General features: G+C 34.9%; 1 long non-coding RNA gene across 2 annotated transcripts in view; it reads left to right on the forward strand.

Moving 5' to 3' along the window:
- The window catches only part of LOC116664911, a 127,056-nt gene that overhangs the window by 79,016 nt on the left and 29,623 nt on the right, over positions 1-18,417 (forward strand). For both annotated transcript variants that reach the window (XR_004321452.1, XR_004321453.1), the window contains one exon: positions 13,862-13,916. This is a non-coding gene — a long non-coding RNA (uncharacterized LOC116664911). The remainder of the gene's footprint in view (positions 1-13,861; positions 13,917-18,417) is intronic.

Raw genomic sequence — 18,417 nt, forward strand, 5'->3', positions numbered from 1 at the left:
GAAGACATGCAGATGGTCAACAGGCACATGAAAGGATGCTCAACATCACTAATCATCAGGGAAATGCAAATCAAAACCACAATGAAATATCACCTCACATCTGTCAGAATGGCTGTTATTAAAAAGACAACAAATAACAAGTGTTGGTGAGAATGTAGAGAAAAGAGAACCCTTGTGCACTGTTGGTGGGGATGTAAATTGGTACACCCATTATGGAAAACAGTATGAAGGTTCCTCAAAAAGTTAGAAATAGAACCACCATATGATCTAGCAATTCCACTTGTGGTTATTTATTTGAAGAAAACAAAAACACCAATTCAAAAAGATATGTGCAACCCTATGTTCATTGCAGCATTATTTATAAGAGCCAAGATATGGAAGCAATCTGTGTCCATCAATAGATGAATTGATAAGGAAGATGTGATATATTGCCCATCAATAGGTAAATGGATAAAGAAGATGTGAGAGACAAATTTCCAGTTGCAAAGTAAATGAGTCATGGGTGTGAATTGTACAGTGGGGGAAACTATAGTAAAGATTATGTATCTTTGTATGGTGGCAGATCATACTAGACTTATTGTGGTGACCATTTTGAAATATATAGATATATCAAATCACTGTGTTATGTAATAGGAGCTAACATAGTGCTGTAGGTCATTTATACTTCAAAAAGAAACAAATCAGATAAACAACAATGTCCTACTCTATAGCACAATGGAACTATATTCAATATCCTGAAATAAACCATAATGGAAAAGAAAAATAAATAAATGAACAAACTCGTAGAAAAAGAGATCAGATTTGGGGTTACCAGGGGTAGAGGCTGGGTGAGAAGCAGGGGATTGGATGAAGGTAATCAAAAGGTACAAACTCCTAGTTGTAAGATAAATAAGTACTAGGGATGTAATTCACAACATGATAAATATAACTAACACTGCTGTATGCTATATATGAAAGTTGTTAAGATAATGAATCCTAAGAATACTTCTTTCTATTTCTTTAATTTTGTATCTATATGAGATAATGGATGTTCATTAAATTTATTGTGTTAATCATTTAATGATGTATGTAAGTTGAATAATTATGCTATGCACCTTAAACTTATACAGTGCTATATGTCAATTATATCTCAATAAAATTGGAAGCAAAAAAATGAAAGAAATGATGGCTCAATAATAATGAAAGTCCTTCAAATAACATGTTGGCTTTACAATTTGAGATTATTCCAACGAGGGAAGAAAACAAAGGCACCAAATAAAACTTACGTGGTATATAAGTATTGGGTGATATGGAGGAAGGGTCCCAGTGATGTTTTTACTTCTTTTTCCACTTGTACTTTATGATCTTTAAAGAGAAGATGGAAGAGATTTAAATTTGAAAGAGGAGATATGTATTACTTCGAGATTAGGTTTGACTAATAGGAACTTTAAGTTTTATTAACTTAAAAAATTGATTTCTCTTTCCTGTTAAATCTGAAGATAGATAGTCCAGGACTGGCACAGTGTCCATGCTCTATAAGGTTCTCATGAATCCAGCCTTCTTGGTGATTCTGTTGCATACAGACATTATTTTCAGGATCACCCCATAGTTCAATGTAGCTGCTCTACTTCCAGCCATTAAGAAGGAAGAAAGGAAGAAGGACATGGCTCCACACTATGAGGATACTCTTTAAGTTGCACGTACTAGTTCCTTTTACCTTCCTTTGACCGAAATTAGTCAGATGGCCACACCTAGCTATAATGAAGACTAGGAAATTCAAATTTTAGTCTGGATATCTGTGTTTCTACCTAGAATCTGGGTGTTCTATTAATAAATTAAAAGGAGGAAGACGTATTGGGGGGCATCTAGCAAATTTTGTCACATATATGTAATCAAATTCAAATAGATGGATAACCAAAATGTCTAATAGTGTCAGGAAGGATAAAGGCCTAGAGTAATCTGAAGCATACAGAAAATACTAACAAAATATTGGCTTTTGATTGTTTAAAAGTTTTGCGTATTTTTGAAATAAATATATTTGTAATGATATTAAGAATGAATACAATAAAAGAAGGTGACATTTCTTACTTGGAGAAAATTCTAACATTAATAGGTGATGGAGAAATAGTAGAATTAATCCCTATTATGTCAAAACTAATAATTAAATTGGAAGAAGAACGTGCTGATGAGAAACTGAAAGCACAAATAGGATAGGACAACACCCTGATTCTGGCCCTTTTTATTATTTGCCTGCATTATCTCAGCAGCCTCCTTAAAAATTCATTCTGCTGCTTGGCATACATTTTCTTCTCTCACCCTCCAATCAAGTAAAGAAGAGAACTTCTTTACTCCCACAAATTATTTCTCTAAAAATAAATCTTGTCATTCCCCTGCTTGAAAACATTTTTTGTTCTCTGTGATTTATAGAATTAAGCTCAGACTTCTTACGTTGGCACATATGGCTCTTTATGGTATGTTTTGAGCTTTTCTTTCATCTCATCTGTTCCTTTCATGCTTTTTGAACTCCAGCTTTGCCAAACTCCTTAGTGTTTCCTGAATATTAAACCTACTAATCCTTTTGTGTAAATGCCTCCTCTTAGCCTGGGGAGTTCATGGACAGTCTTTAAAACTTAAATATCTCAGTCTTTTTAAAGCCATACACGGGTGGATAGTTTTTTCTCTGTATCCACATGGCATTCTGTACATACTTCAATTGTAGCACTTGTCATGTTGAAGTAAATATGTATTTATTTACATATCTTTCTCTCCTGCTAAACTCTGAGTTCCCCAGGGGAAACAGTTTTAAACATACTGCTCAGTACTTAGTATTCAGAATGTTTATTGACTGATTGATGAGAGCATACAGATGGTCTAAATTAATTCAAGTCCTTAGGGTCAAATGAAATACATACATGCTAGAGTGAAAAAAAATCCATCTGCGACTTAGGAGATATTGCTAGGCATCTTGGAGGAATTTTGGATAGTAGAAGTGTCAAAAGACTGGAGATAGGCAATGTTCCAATTTTCATAATGGGTGTAAAATATATCTAGAAATCATAGACTCACAAGCTTTAGGCCATACCCAAGTGGAGAGCAGATTATTAGACAGGTGGCTTGTGAGCACTTTAGGAAAAAATACTGAAAAGTACATTTCTATTGTTAGATTTTTAACCCTGCCTACTTTCATAGAGAATTAGAGGCAGTTGTTGATTCCCAGGAACCGTAGAGGTTTGCTTAGGACAAGTTAAAATTGTGTGAAACTCTTTTCCTATCTTTCTTGAAACGTACTGACTGAGAATAGTGGCCCAACAAATTCTATAGGCATTTGTTGATGTCTCTCATTGATTCTCTATTGTGGTTTATGTGGATCAGATGATGTAGTTGTATATTGAAAACTATAAAACTCTGCAGAGTTTTTCTATTTTCAGTCATTTGCTTAATATCTTCATATTTTTTGCCACCATATTCATGTACCATCTCTACTTTTATATTTGTATTTTTTCTTTAACATCAACTGATTTGTTTTACTTAAACTTAGCTTCGTGCTAAATGATAATATCTGTAAGGTCACAAGTTTGTAATGTACCAGTGATTTTTTTTTCTAATATGCTCTGTAATAAATACATAACTATGAACAAAAAAATGATGGCCCATAGTGTCATCTTGAATACAATCAGTATATAATTTTATAATATTTGATGCTACAATCATTATGTAAAATGTGGAGGAATTAAGCTAATTCAAAATACCAATACCATGAGTAATTTTTATCTATTGCACCATTGCATGGTACACAAAGGCAGCTGATTAATAGATTCATATCAAGTTAGAAGGGTGTTTGAGTGACAAACTGCAGGGCTGTAACTTTTGTCCTGACCTGTTTGACATGTTTATTAGTGACCTGAAGATATAGGAAGTGAATGGATTCAACTGGAAGTGACATAACCCAGAAGGGAAAACTAATATACCAGATGATAGAACTCACTCAAAAATTTTTGACAGGTTTGGATTATAGGTAAATAGTAGGAACATCCTCACAATTAACACAGAGGATATGAATTAGATTAAAACAAACAAGTGTTTAAATGTAGAAAGGAGATCTGGCAAAATTTCTTCAGGGTTTCAATTGGCTGTAAGTTCATTAAAAGTGAAAAATTTGATATAGATGCCTAGAAAGTAAATGCACATTTAGATTTTAGTCATAATGGTAATATGCTCAAGAAAGTGCTTTAAAATGAAATGTCCAAGGTAAGAGAGTCAAATATTCTGCAACTGATCAATCATATCTGGGATATTATATTTAATTCCAGAATATAATCCATGAAAATTATAGAGCTGGAAATCCTATCATAAAAGAGGGAAAACTGAAGGAACTGGGCATAGTAAACCTAAAGAAAAAAATTCTAATTTGGGGCATGAGAATTGTTTTCAAATACAGTATTGGGAAAGCTTTCAACATAGAAGGAAAATTTTATTTATTCTGCAGACTTAGTAAGCAGATTTGACTTCAACTCAATAAAAATTAAAATAACTTTACAATCAGCGATGCTTCTTGCCAGGGAAGGAGCAATCTGTCAGGATTGCTGTATGGTCATTTTCAGGGTGTGAGTGTATGTTTGTGTGTGTGCGTGAGTGTGCATAAATTGGCAGAGAGGTGACCCTTTAACTTTGTATGACTTTAATTTTTACAATGATCGTATAATCAGAAAAAAGATGTTTCAATTTCGAAATGTAAAATTTAAAAATACCGGAGAAGGGGAGTGGTTGGAGACAACTCTTGCTTCTATCACTTAATACTGATGTATTTCTGACTGATTCCCTAAGTTCTCCAAGCCTGAAGTTCCTCTTGCAGACAATGGGGCTAATAACACTTTCCATGCTTGATGGTTGTGAATATTAAATTAATACTATAAACAAAAATCCCTGACATAGCACAGTGTATGTATTTAGAGTTTTCTTTTCCTTATGGTTGATCTTAAGTTTGTTATTGGAAGGGACAACCAAAAATTAGTGGGCAGCCAAAATTTCAGCACTAATTTAGAACCTTAAGCATTTCAGTCCTAACTTATTATTTAGAAGTTATGTTGTATGGGAAAAGTAATATAGAAGAAATACAGAAAATCCTAAGACCTATATGCACTGCTTTTGGTCACTAATGGAAGCCCTCATAGTATCGTATTAATAGTCATCACAGATGAGTTCAATATTCATTATTTTCTTGCTTGTGTTTCTTTTTAGTGATTCAATATTTTTTTTATTGATTTTACTTCGTTTAAAGCTATTACAAAATAATGGCTATATTTCCCTATGCTGTACAATATATCCTTGTTGTTTATTTATTTCATATGTAGTGATTTGTGTCTCTCTACCCCATTCTCTAACTTGCCCATCCTCCCTTCCTTCTGCTCACTAGTAACCATTGGCTTGTTCTCTATATCTGTGCATCTGTTTCTTTTTTTGTTATATACATTCATCTGTTTTATTTTTTAGATTCCACATATTAGTGATATCACATGATGTTTATCTTTCTCTGTCTTACTTATTTCACTAAGCATAATACTGTCTAGATCCAGCCATATTGTTGCAAATGGCAGAATTTCATTCTTTTTTATGATTGAGTAATATTCCATTGTATATATATACCACATCTTCTTTACCCATTCATCTGTTCACGGGCACTTGGGTTACTTCCATGTCTTGGCTATTGTTTGTTGTTGTTGTTGTTACTGAGTTGTATGAGCTATTCGTATATTTTAGAAATTAAGCCCTCGTCAGTCACATTGTTTGCAAATATTTTCTCCCATTCCAGAGTTTGTCTTTTCATTTTGTTTTTGGTTTCCCTTGCTCTGCAAAAGCTTTTATGTTTGATTAGGTCCCATTTGTTTATTTTTGCTGCCTTGGGAGACTCACCTAAGAAAATAACTGCTATCATTTATGTCAGAGAATGTTTTGCCTATATTCTGTTCTAGGAGCTTTGTGATGTAATGCCTTATATTTAAGTCTTTAAACCATTTTGAGTTTATTTTTGTATATGGGGAGAGGGAGTGCTCTAATTTCATTGATTTACATGCAGCTGTCCAGCTTTCCCAACAACAATTGCTGAAGAGACTGTCTTTTCTCCATTGTATATTCTTGCCTCCTTTGTCATAGATGAATTGACTGTAGGTGTGTGGGTTTATTTCTGGGCTTGCTATTCTGTTCTATTGATCTATATGTCTGCTTTTGTGCCAGTACCATGCTGCTTTGATTACTGTAGCTTTGTAGTATTGTGCGAAGTCTGGGAGGGTTATGCCTCCAGCTTTGTTCTTTTTCCTCAGTATTGCTCTGGCAATTCTGGATCTTTTATGGTTCCATGTAAATTTTAGGATTATTTGTTCTGGTTTTGTGACAAAAATCTGACTTTTTTGGGATATTCTCTAGTTAAAATTCTCACTCTATTCTTTTCCCTAATTCAGTTAGCATCATTATTACTAATCCTTTGAATTCTTTATCTGGTAAATTGTTTATATCCATTTCATTAATTGTTTTTCAGGAATGTTCTCTTGCTTTTTCAGTTGAGACAGGTTCCTCTGTCTTCTCATTTTGCTTAACTTTGTGAAATTAAGTGAAACAGTTGCTTATTGCAGTCTTATGGGGTGTCCTTATGTAGGAGCATCCCTATATAGTTTCACATGCCCAGCAGCTTTTGTGGGAGAGCTATATTTGACATGAACACAAGTTGTGTCTTTTCTCAGGGTATGCTGGCAGGTATCACCTTGGTTGGATGTGGAACTGGAGATGAAGGGGCTAGAGCCAGACCCTGGTGTCATCTGGGCTTCCCCTCTGCTCAGTGGCCATCACCACCCTATCAGGGGTGGGATCAGGCCCCATATTGTTGAAGCAAAAGCCTTGAGGATAGGGTCTGAGAAGACTCATTTCCCTTGAAGTATAAGCTTTTCCTGCTCCCAGCAGCCCTGGAATAAGAGGGGCTGGCTTGGGCTCAGGGAGGTCCTGGGCATTGGGCTGTAGCAGTCTGGCAGCCCTTTGATGTTCCAGCTGTCTCTGATGCACCACTCATGTAAGTGCCAGCAATGGCTTCCCCCACCCTGCTTAGAGACCACTTCAGGTTTGAGTTGCCTCAGCATCTCACAGCCAAGGTCTTTCCCCAGTCCTGGTAGCTCTCTTTCCGATGTGGAGCTGCCACATGAAGCAAGTAGTGCTGGAGCATTTGCTCAACCCAGGCTGGGGCGTGTGTTAGTGCAGTAGCAGGATCCAGTCACCGACACCTGCGTTCTCAAGCCACACTCTCCACCCTACGTCAGAAGCAAGCAAGCACAGATGCGCTCCTCCTGAGTGGAGTCCATGCTTCCCACAGCTCTCCTGTGAGTCCCATCAGCACTCCCACCAACCAAGGGGCTCATCTTCCCTTTGCTGGACCTCAGGGCTGGAGCACCCTGTACGTGGCTTAAACCGTTTCCCTCCTCAGGGATGATCTCCACCCGTGTAATCTCCCTTTCCTCTGAGTCCCCTCTCAGGGGCTCAGGTCCTGATCTGATTGTTTCTCTTCTCTTCTTACCCAATTCTGTGTGGATTTTTCTTACAGCTTTGGTTGTACAGGAGTCTTTCTGCCAGTCTCCAGATAGTGTTCAGTGAGAATTGTTCCACATGTAGATGTATTTTTGAAGTGTTTGTTTGGGGCAAGTAAGTTCTGTGTCCTACTACTCCATTATCTTGATCTAATGCCCTTGCTTGTCTTAATAGCCAATCACCAAGCAATAAATATGTGGGCCACATGGCCTGTTCAGTTTAGTGGCAATATGGATGAGATCATCAAATCATCAATTTCACATTCCTGTTAACTGAGTTTTTATATCATTAAATTAAGTATTATTTAATAATCCAGTTACTTGCTCTATAAATTGGCCCTTCAATTACTTTGTAGAGTTCTCACCTACATCAAGTAAATATACTTGAAACTCTAGGCTAGCTTTTCATAATGATGCTTTCAGATTTTACTAATTTGGGTAGGGGAAAGTAAATAAAGGGCAACCTCAGACAAGCACGTCATCGTTCAGTCTAGGCAAAAAAGATACGTCTGCAATTCTTGAGACATCACTTCATGTCTTTACTTTTAGATTCTATATTCAAGATGTTAGTATCAGTTTTCAGAGAGATTATTCTGTTACTGAGGAATACTGCCACCAGGTAACAATAACTTCTACTGCTGTTAGTTCCAAAAGGAAAGGCTTAAGTTATAGAACCATTCTCTGGGATTTCTAAGTAGTAGTGTTCTTCTAATGCCTCTGTGATATACTTATTATTTTTCTATGTATTTTTATTTTACATAAAAATAAGTTTTCCTGAGTGGTTGAGCTCAAATAATGTTAAGCCATCACTATTTTAAAGATGATAATTTAGAAAAAAAGTATAGAGATAAATGTTTAAGGTACAATCCATTACCTTCCTCACTAATCCTTCACTTTTTTTTCCATTAACCCACAAAACTTTTAGCTTAAAATTTTATCACTTCCTAGAAGCCATGTTCTCTCTTTAGAATGTCTTGGCTTCAGTACCTGGCTTGTTTCTCTCATTGTCAACAAAACGTTGCCTTAGGAGCAAGCAGCCCATTGGTCCTTTCTCTTTTCCCTTCCCCCAACTGTTCACATTAAAAACAGAAAAAGGTTTAGTTGCCATTGTAGTTTTGTTACTTTGGAATCCCCTTCTAGTTTTTCTTTGATGCATGCTAATATCAAATTATAAACCACATTTCTTTCTAAATAAAAATCAATTGAGTGAAAAAACAACCCTCAGAGATTATACTAGACTTTCTCTATAGATTTTTAAGTTATATCTTAGTCTACAGTTTCTTTGCAATTTCCAGAAAATGTATTTGCATTACAAAAGATGGATTACAGTAATTATGACTAATTTCAGTAATGAAAATGGATATAACTTTCTTGGGAATACTGACTTTAATTCTTTTAGTTCACTTGCCAGTATCAATAATCTTCACACTTGTGAGGCTAGAGGTAGGGGAGAGGAAGAGGATGAAGTAATGGAGATGGTGGCTTGCGTTTTCTTTTGCAGTTTCTAAGGCTCATTGTTTGACACAGAAGGTTTTAGAATGTGAACTATGCAAATGTATTTTTAAGATATTCATTAAAACCAGTATGCAAGTCTCCTGGTGCTTGCTCTATTGCTCAGGAACCTAAATGACCTCAATCCACTCAGGACTCTTTACTGTGTCACGCTATTTTTGAGCAAGGAGAAGTTGCTTTAGGCTTGACTTTACAAAAATAGAGAAGAGTGTATATAGAAGGAAAAAATCCCTATGTATTTAATTGACCACTACACCAGTTACAAGAAAGATTTCTTTGCACTCAATAGCTTTAGCTGTCAAAGAGGAAGAAGAAGTGCAGAATAACCCTTACAAAAGGTTAAAGATAAGAAAACTACAGCTTACATATAAAATACATTAATGTATAAGATGGATAGTGCTTTCACAGTTTTTATATGATTTTAAGAGATATTTAGAGGACGCAAGACCAGATTAGCAATTTTTTCTTGTAGAAGTCAACAGAGAAACTTTTAAATAACATTACATGCGGCTTTCATCTCCTGAAAGTAAACCCCCTTCTAATGGCCAGTGGGAATAAAATGATTTTCAGATCATTTCTCTAGTACATGGTGAAAATATCTTTTGATTCCATATTAAATAAAGAGTTGCCGATTTTCTTATAATCAAAACGTGTCTAAATTGGAAAAAGAGATATGGAATCAGTGTGACGTGGTAGAAAGAACAATGAACAAGGAATGAGAAAAACCTAGATTCTAGTCCAGGTTCTTTATCAATTTAATAGCTATGTGGCCTTGGGACCTTAATTCATCAGCTATAGTTTCTTCATTGGTGACAGAGGGAGTAATAATGGCTGCCCTGCCTTTCTCACAGGGTTCTGATGATGATCACTTGGGAATACTGAGAAAGATCTTGCCATAACAGCTACTATTTACCCTAGTTGTTCCAGGAAATGCTCAGTCACTGATGATCTTCTACTCGGAACCTCAAACTCTCCTTCCTCTTTTTGAAACTTCCCTAAGTGTCTTGCCTTTTTACAGTCAACCAAGGGCTATCAGTTTATCTGAAGACCAATTAGAAAGTCTCCCAAACTTCCAAAAAATCCCACATCAATAGGACACTTGCCAAACAGAGATTATCTCAATATTTCTTCTGTTAAACTTAGTCTTCTTTCCAAAACTTTTGAACCTTTGCTGAAACAAAAAATGAGTTTTCTTCTACCCATTTTTTGATTTTTTTGTTTGTTTGTTTGTTTGTTTTTTGGTTTTTTTTGGTATTGAGTTTTATGAGCTGTTTCTATATTTTGGATATTAACCCCTTGCCAGTTGCATCATTTGCAAATATTTTCTCCCATTCCAGAGTTTGTCTTTTCATTTTGTTTTTGGTTTCCCTTGCTCTGCAAAAGCTTTTATGTTTGATTAGGTCCCATTTGTTTATTTTTGCTGCCTTGGGAGACTCACCTAAGAAAATAACTGCTATCATTTATGTCAGAGAATGTTTTGCCTATATTCTGTTCTAGGAGTTTTGTGATGTAATGCCTTATATTTAAGTCTAAACCATTTTGAGTTTATTTTTGTATATGCGGTGAAGGAATGTTCTAATTTCATTGATTTACATGCAGCTGTCCAGCTTTCCCAACAACAATTGCTGAAGAGACTGTCTTTTCTCCATTGTATATTCTTGCCTCCTTTGTCATAGATGAATTGACTGTAGGTGTGTGGGTTTATTTCTGGGCTTGCTATTCTGTTCTATTGATCTATAAGTCTGCGTTTGTGCCAGTACCATGCTGCTTTGATTACTGTAGCTTTGTAGTATTGGGTGAAGTCTGGGAGGGTTATGCCTCCAGCTTTGTTCTTTTTCCTCAGTATTGCTCTGGCAATTCTGGATCTTTTATGGTTCCTTGTAAATTTTAGGATTATTTGTTCTAGTTTTGTGAAAAATGTTAGGGCAGAAGATCTAAATAGACATTTCTTCAGAGAATTCATACAGAATGTGCCAACAGGCATATGAAAAGATGCTCAACATTGCTAATTATTAGAAAAATGCAAGTCAAAACTACAATGCAGTATCAGTTCACACAGGTCAGGATGGCTATCATTAAAATGTCTACAAATAATAAATGCTGGAGACATTGTGGAGAAAGGGAATCCTTTTACACTGGCGGTAGGAATATAAATTGGTGCAGCCACTATGGAGAACAGTACGGAGGTTTCTTAAAAAACTAAAAATAGAGCTGCCATATGATCCAGAAATCCCATTCCTGGGCATATATCTGGGAAAGATGAAAACTCTAATTCAAAAAGATACATGTACCCCAATGTTCATGGCAGCAGTATTTACAATAGCAAGACATGGAAACAACCGCAGGTACCCATTAACAGATGATTCACTTAAGAAGATGTGGTGTGTGTGTATATATAAATACACACACAATGGAATATTACTCAGTCACAAAAAAGAATGAAATACTGTCATTTGCAGCAACATGGGTGGACCTAGAGAATATCTTACCAAGTGAATTAAATCAGACAGAGAAAGACAAATATTATGTGGTAGCACTTACATGTAGAATCTTAAAAAATAATACAAGTAAATCTCTATATAAAACAGAAACAGACTCACAAACATAGAAAACAAATATGTGGTTACCAAAGGGGAAAGAGAGAAGGGAAGGGATAAATTAGGAGTATGGGGTTAACAGATACAAACTACTATACATAAAGTAGATAAACAACAAGGATTTACTGTGTAGCACAGGAGACTGTATTTAATATTTTATAGTAACCTGTAATGGAAAATAATCAAATATATCTGAATTACTTTGCTGTACACCTGAAACTAATACAATGTTATAAGCCAACTACACTTCAAAAAAAAAAAATGAGTTTCCTTGCTTCAAGTGTATGGCTTTGTTAATTTTGTATTGGACTTAAGTTTTTCTTTGATGACATCTATGTGTCAGCATTTATAATGTATTTAAATAGATGTGAGATTGCTGCTGCATAATTTTAAATTTGTTCAAGAAGGTAGCAGAACTAAAAATGAAATTTTAAGGGATCAAATTTAAAGTTCTTTTGGGAAAGGCATATGGTAAGATATAGCTGATTTCATGTTTCAGAATCTAGGTTAATCATTTTTGATAATAGCCACCTTTATAAGTGTTCTGTGCATACCACTTTAGAGATAGAAGAGTGTATCTCTGGAGGCTGATGGCCTGGCTTTGATCCTTATCTCTAAAGCTTACTAGCTCTATGACCTAGAATGAGTTACTCAATACTTACTGTTATTTATTGAGCACTTACTGTAAGTCAGGCACTGTGATAAACATCTTATGTGGATATTTCATTGATTTCGCAGTGAGACTGGTATTTTTATCATCCCCATTTTAGAGAAATCCAAAAAGGTAAGTGAGTTTCCCAAGATCACACACCCAGCAGTTTCCACATAAACAAAACAAGAGATATTAATAGCATATAGGTTAAAATGTTGTTGAAATGGTTACATGAGACAAAGCATGTACTTATTTAGCGAAATGATACACAGGAAGCATTCAGTAAATGTCTTGTGACTATTACTAGTGAGTATAATTGTCTACATTATTAAGATAAAGAAACTTCAGCTGGCCTTAAAAAAACCAAACCAACAGTATCAGGAATGATGAATAACATATTGGTACTCTAAAATAGAGACCAATTAGATTAGCCAGAGAAAAAGTTCATAAGCTATTTTATGCATAAAGAACTAAAATGTTCCTCTCTTGAATCCTTAAGATTAATGTAGGAGAATGTCAAGGGAAAAAAGTTATTCATAGATTCTGATGGGAGACAGCTAGACAGCTGATGTACACTGTTGAGGGATTGAGTTTCGTGTGGGGACATACTTCCCTAGGAGTCATTGCTTTTCTAGAATTACTCCATTTGAAGGATCAACGTTTAAAACCATGAGATATAGAGAAACTTATATTATGCCTTGATATTTGAAATGCTAGCAAGTCATATATTAATGGGTTATTTGAAAGATTGGGAGAAATGGTAGTGGACTCTAGATTATAGTTTATCATAGCAGGGCCTGGTTACATAGATTAATAGAACACAAGTCAAATAAGTTTGGCTAGTCTGTGAGGTAATGTAGAACGATCTGGGTCACTACTGGGAATTAAAAACCCCAGTAGGAGTGGTGCTGGGAGCAGACTTCAGAAGCTAAAGAGTCCTCTGAGGCTGCAAAAGAAAAAAGCAAGAGAGTAAGAAAGAGACCGAAAGGAGTATCAAAGACAAACTGTGCTTAGTTCTTTCCAGCCCCAGTTCTAACAATGTCATAAAAGAACAATGATTCTAGTTACCCAACCCCTATTGATTAATTGATATAAGTATTTTAAGTGTCAGGCATTGTGAAGCTGATGGGAATTTTAGGCCAGGTGGGAGAAGGCTAGGGTCATTGCAGGCCAATGAATGAGATGTTCTGAGGCTTGCAGGACAATTTAAATTGCACTGTGTAATAGTTGCCTAGTCATTTAACCTCTGGGCTTCAGGTACTTCATCTGTAAAATGAAGACATTGAACTATAAAATCTCTAGGGAACTTTGCCACATTAAAATGTTATGATTCTCTTTGGCTTACTTTGAGGGAAAAAGTACGATCCTCTTTGGTTAATAAAGAATTAAGAAAAGAAGCTCGCATCTCACAAGGGTGCATACAAATGAATATGTGCATACCCAAATACACGCATGCATATATAGCACTATGAGGATTAGCATGAAAAATTACTAACAAAACTGGAGTGACATAAGATTGAAGAGATCCAACTTACAAAGTATCTCTGTCTTTGCAGCATGAAATAACATAATAACACAGATACTCTTACAAGGAGAATCTTCTGGCCAAAGGTAAGGAGATGTAGCAATGTATGTAAGTAAAGTTCAAACGTTATTTACTCAAAAAGTAGTAGCATTCTTTGGTCTGTATCTTAAAGCTATAACAAGTATTCCATACTTCATTGTCCATGGTTTGCCTTTATCTTAAGGACTTTTCTTTTGATAAGTATTCATTTCAGGAATATTAAAGCCAAGATTCCCTAGACTGACCCTTAGGAAGTACTTTAATTTTCAGATTACTCAACCATTACCAATGTCATTTTGATAATTTCTTTTACAAGATGCTTTATGTATTTAAAGCTTTATATATAGCCAGCAGACCTATTCCTCATGAGGTATGGGATCTAAGGCAGCATGACTCCATTCTTTCTTATTAGTATAGAAGTGACAAGACTTACTGGAAACTGAAACAATGGGGTCAAGCAGTAAATAAAGAAAAAGCAAAAAAGCAAGGCTGGGAAATTCTCAACCCAAACTAACTAAAACATTCATGATGTCCTATAAGGAGATGGCCGCAGTTGAAATGTCTGAGCAACAGACTGCTATTTAAGAGAAACTTATGATGACCATTAAAAAGTAACTAGCAAAGACAGGAGAACCAAGGAAGAGAAGAAAAGATTAAGAAATAAGGTCTCTCTCTTGTCTTGTGCAAATGGAAGGCCTCAATACCTTTCTGTGTGGTTTGTATAAGCTGCTCATGTTATCAGTGGGATACTCAAGAGAGATAGATCAATTTCCAAGAAACAACTTGAAATTTTTGGTTGTGTCTGCAGACTCAGTAATAAAGAAACTGAAGACTAAACAAAAGTTTAAGATGTTTTTTATGCTTATAAAATGTTTTCATTCATTCATTCATTCATTCTTTTTATGATAATAAGCACATAATATGAATATCCTTCATATTCCAATCACTGGATGAAATACAAGAAAGAAAAAAATGGTCCTGGCCCTTAAGGAGTTAAAAATCTATTTGCAAATAAAATATAATGCTTTTGTTCTAATTAATTCCCCCTATTACTCTAATAAACTAACTTATAAGAAACCTGAAAAATCAAGTAAAAAAGTTTCCTCTGAAATGCTTAAGGAGTGAGGGTTTAATAATACTGCTTCCTTTATGTAAAAACTGGCTAAACGATAACGCAGTCTATTTTATTAGTCTATTAGAGCCAAATTTATTCATATTCAATATGCTATAATTTTATTCAGAACCTATTTTTATTCTGCTAGATATTTCAATCCTAAAATTTACATGGCCCAAGGGAAAAATGTCCTGGAATGTATCATCTGTTCCACTCAGTAGTTAGAGTTCCAACAGCTGGAACGCATGCCTGCTTTGCATGATCTCCCTTTATTCCCATGGAGCCCTTTAGACTTGTTCTTACTCCCCTGCTGTCCTTGGGGGAAAACTTCTAGCATCTGGTATCTGGGACTACACATAAGTTAGATATAGATGCTTTTCTCCATTTGTTGTTTAGGGCCAGTATTCCAGTTTTTAATTCAGTCTAAGTATGTAAAGCATGATGGCGGAGGGGTGTATATTTTTCAGACAAGTGGGAGTGCTGGTAAAAATGAATGAAAGAATATAAGATTTAAGAATATGGTGATCACTCATTTCAGTTTGCCTGTGATTATTGTGATTTAAGCTGATTTTCTGGCATAATTATTAATAGTGCTCCTTTTCACTCACAGATATTGTCCCAGTTTGGACAATAAATTATAAAGTTACCCTATTTAGGATACACAATAGGCAAATGCAAGTATTGACTTCATTTTAATCAAATAATAGACTATAAAGAAATATTTATGAGATAATTTGGAAAATTAGAACATTGATCATCTATTTGATTATATTAGGGAATTATGATCAATGTTTTGAGGTGAAGTTATGCTGTGATTATGTTTTTAAAAAGAGACCTTGTCTTTAGATATTTGTAGGTGAAATGATATGATACCAAGGATTGGCTTCACAATAATCCGATTTTGATGTGGTGGGAGTGTGGTTAACAGCATAGACAGCATTGAATTGTACACTATAAACTTTACAATTGTTGAAGTTGAGTAATGCATCTGTGGGAATTTATTATGCTATTCTTCTTTCTTTTGATTTTGTTTGACATTTTCCATAATGAGAAGTTTTAAAAGAGATATATACATATATATATATATGTGACAATTGGAAGAGCAGAATTAGAAATCACTATTCTTAGAAATATTTTTGTACTTTGTTCTGGGGATACAGTTAAGTTACTTGGCAATAGTTGGATTCATTTTGGGTTTTGCATTTAAGCTCTGTTAGGCAGGATCAGAGCAGAATGAAGTCAAAGGTTAATTTTCCTCACTGCTGAGGCAAAACTTTTGAGTACCCTGCTGGATGCTCCGTGAACTATGCAGTTGTTTACTCCTGCTGTTGGGAACAGGGACTACTCCTGACCCTGTGAGCTCCTAGAATTATTCCTTCTAATATTTTTGTGAGGTTGTTTCCCTGGCCTCAGGTAGTTTCCTCCTAAGCTGATCAATATATAACTGAAGACTCAAAGTGTATCTTCCGAAGATCTCTGGACATTTCTGTACAGCTGTCTCCTTAATGGTACTCTCTATATTGAGAATTCTAGCTTTTTAGTCTCTCCAGAGTATCAGCAGAATCTCCTCAGTTGTTGATGCCTATGGGGTCTGCTTTGGTTCTTCCTTGCAGAATAGTGGCCTTGGAACTCTCTCAAAGCAGTAAAATGAAGCAGTTTTAGGATTCGCCTCATTTGTTTCCCATTTCTCAATGATCACTTTTCTTGTCTGATGACTGATATCTTGAAAACTATTATTTCATATATTTTGTCCTGTTTTAATTGTTCCTGGTGGGAGGCCAAATGTGATTCCTTTTACTTGTTGGCTGTAAGTGGAAGTGCTTGTCTGACATTAGGTTATAATTTTTTCTTGTTTGGTTGCTGCTACTAAAAACAGATTACTTGTATGCCAGTTTTCTTTTGCTTAGTTTTGTTTATCACAGTATCAGAGGGATATTCTGGAATCTGTGTAGCCATCTTTATGTGTTTACTGGACATTTATATTTTCTTTTCTGTGATTCATGATTTCATGCTCTTTTCTTACTTTTTGATTGACATCTACATGAATTTCTTACAAGTTTCTCTGAGATATTAAATATCAACTATACATGTCGTTTATATGCCATACTTACACCAAACGTTGTTCACAGTTTGTTGTTTGTATTTAATCTTGGTGATGTTTTCTTTTGAAGTATAAAAGCCTTTTATTTAATGTAGTCAAACCTATATAGTCTTTTTTTAAAAAGCCCCTTCACAATCAAGGAATATTTCCCTGTACTATGTTTTTTGTTGCTTGATTGTTTTTAATATTTACTTCTAGATTTTTGAGAAATTAATTTTTTTACATGGAGTGTAGCTCTAAATTTATTTTTTCCAAAGTGTTCTTTTTGTGCTATTTATGAAGTATCCCTTCTTTTATGCATATTTTTAGCACAACTTTTACCATAGGAAAAATTCTGTCTGTTGTTGGATTATCTATTCTCTTTCACTTACTCACATATCTACTGCTATGCTGTTTAATTATTCTATATTTGATATCTTATAAAGTAAGAGCTCCTTTTAAACTTTTTTCCATATGAATTAAAAACTTTTATTATGCAAAATTAATATATGTTCATCACACAAGAATTAAACAATGAATGTTCATGCAAAGAATGCAAAGCATCCATGCCCAGCCAAAATTAACATCTCATTTTATAGTCTTTCAGATTATTTTTATGTACACACTTTTAAAGTTTTTGTAAAATGGGCTCATACTACATTATTTTACAACTTACTTGTATTTTCATACCAATAGCATACTGTAATATTTTAATGATTGAAGAATACTTCATTGCATGGATATATGATGATTTAACCAACCTCCTCTGCCCTTTTAGTAGACTTTTTATTGAAGGACATACATATAAAAAAGTTTATAAATCATATATGTACAGCTTATGTTTATACAGAGTGATCATACTCATGTAATTAGTACCCAGATAAAGAAGCAAAACATTACCAGCACTCCAGAATTCTTCTTATAAATTCATCTCATGCACAAGTAACTACCATACACCCCAGGGCCATAACCGTTTCTAACACCATCAGCCAGTTTAGCCTGTTTTAGAACTTCACATAAATGGAATCATAAAATATGTACTCTTGTGTATGGCTTCTCTTCATTAACATTGCGTTGAGATTTACCCATTTTGTTGCATGCAGTTCTGGTTCATTCATTCTCAATGTGCTTGAGATTTTACAGTCATGGTAAATGTATGTTTAACTGTATACAAAACTATTTTCCAATGTAACTATAACATTTTGCACTCCTACCTTCAAAGAATGGGAGATTCCTGTTATTCTGCATCCTTAGTAGCAGTTGCTGTTTATGCTCTCTTTGGTTTTGCTTTGAAATTGAACCATACTATAGGTGCACACTGGTTTTGCATTGTGATTTTAATTTGCTTTTCCCT

This window comes from Camelus ferus, chromosome 1, assembly GCF_009834535.1.
Source record: "Camelus ferus isolate YT-003-E chromosome 1, BCGSAC_Cfer_1.0, whole genome shotgun sequence".
Taxonomy (NCBI): domain Eukaryota; kingdom Metazoa; phylum Chordata; class Mammalia; order Artiodactyla; family Camelidae; genus Camelus; species Camelus ferus.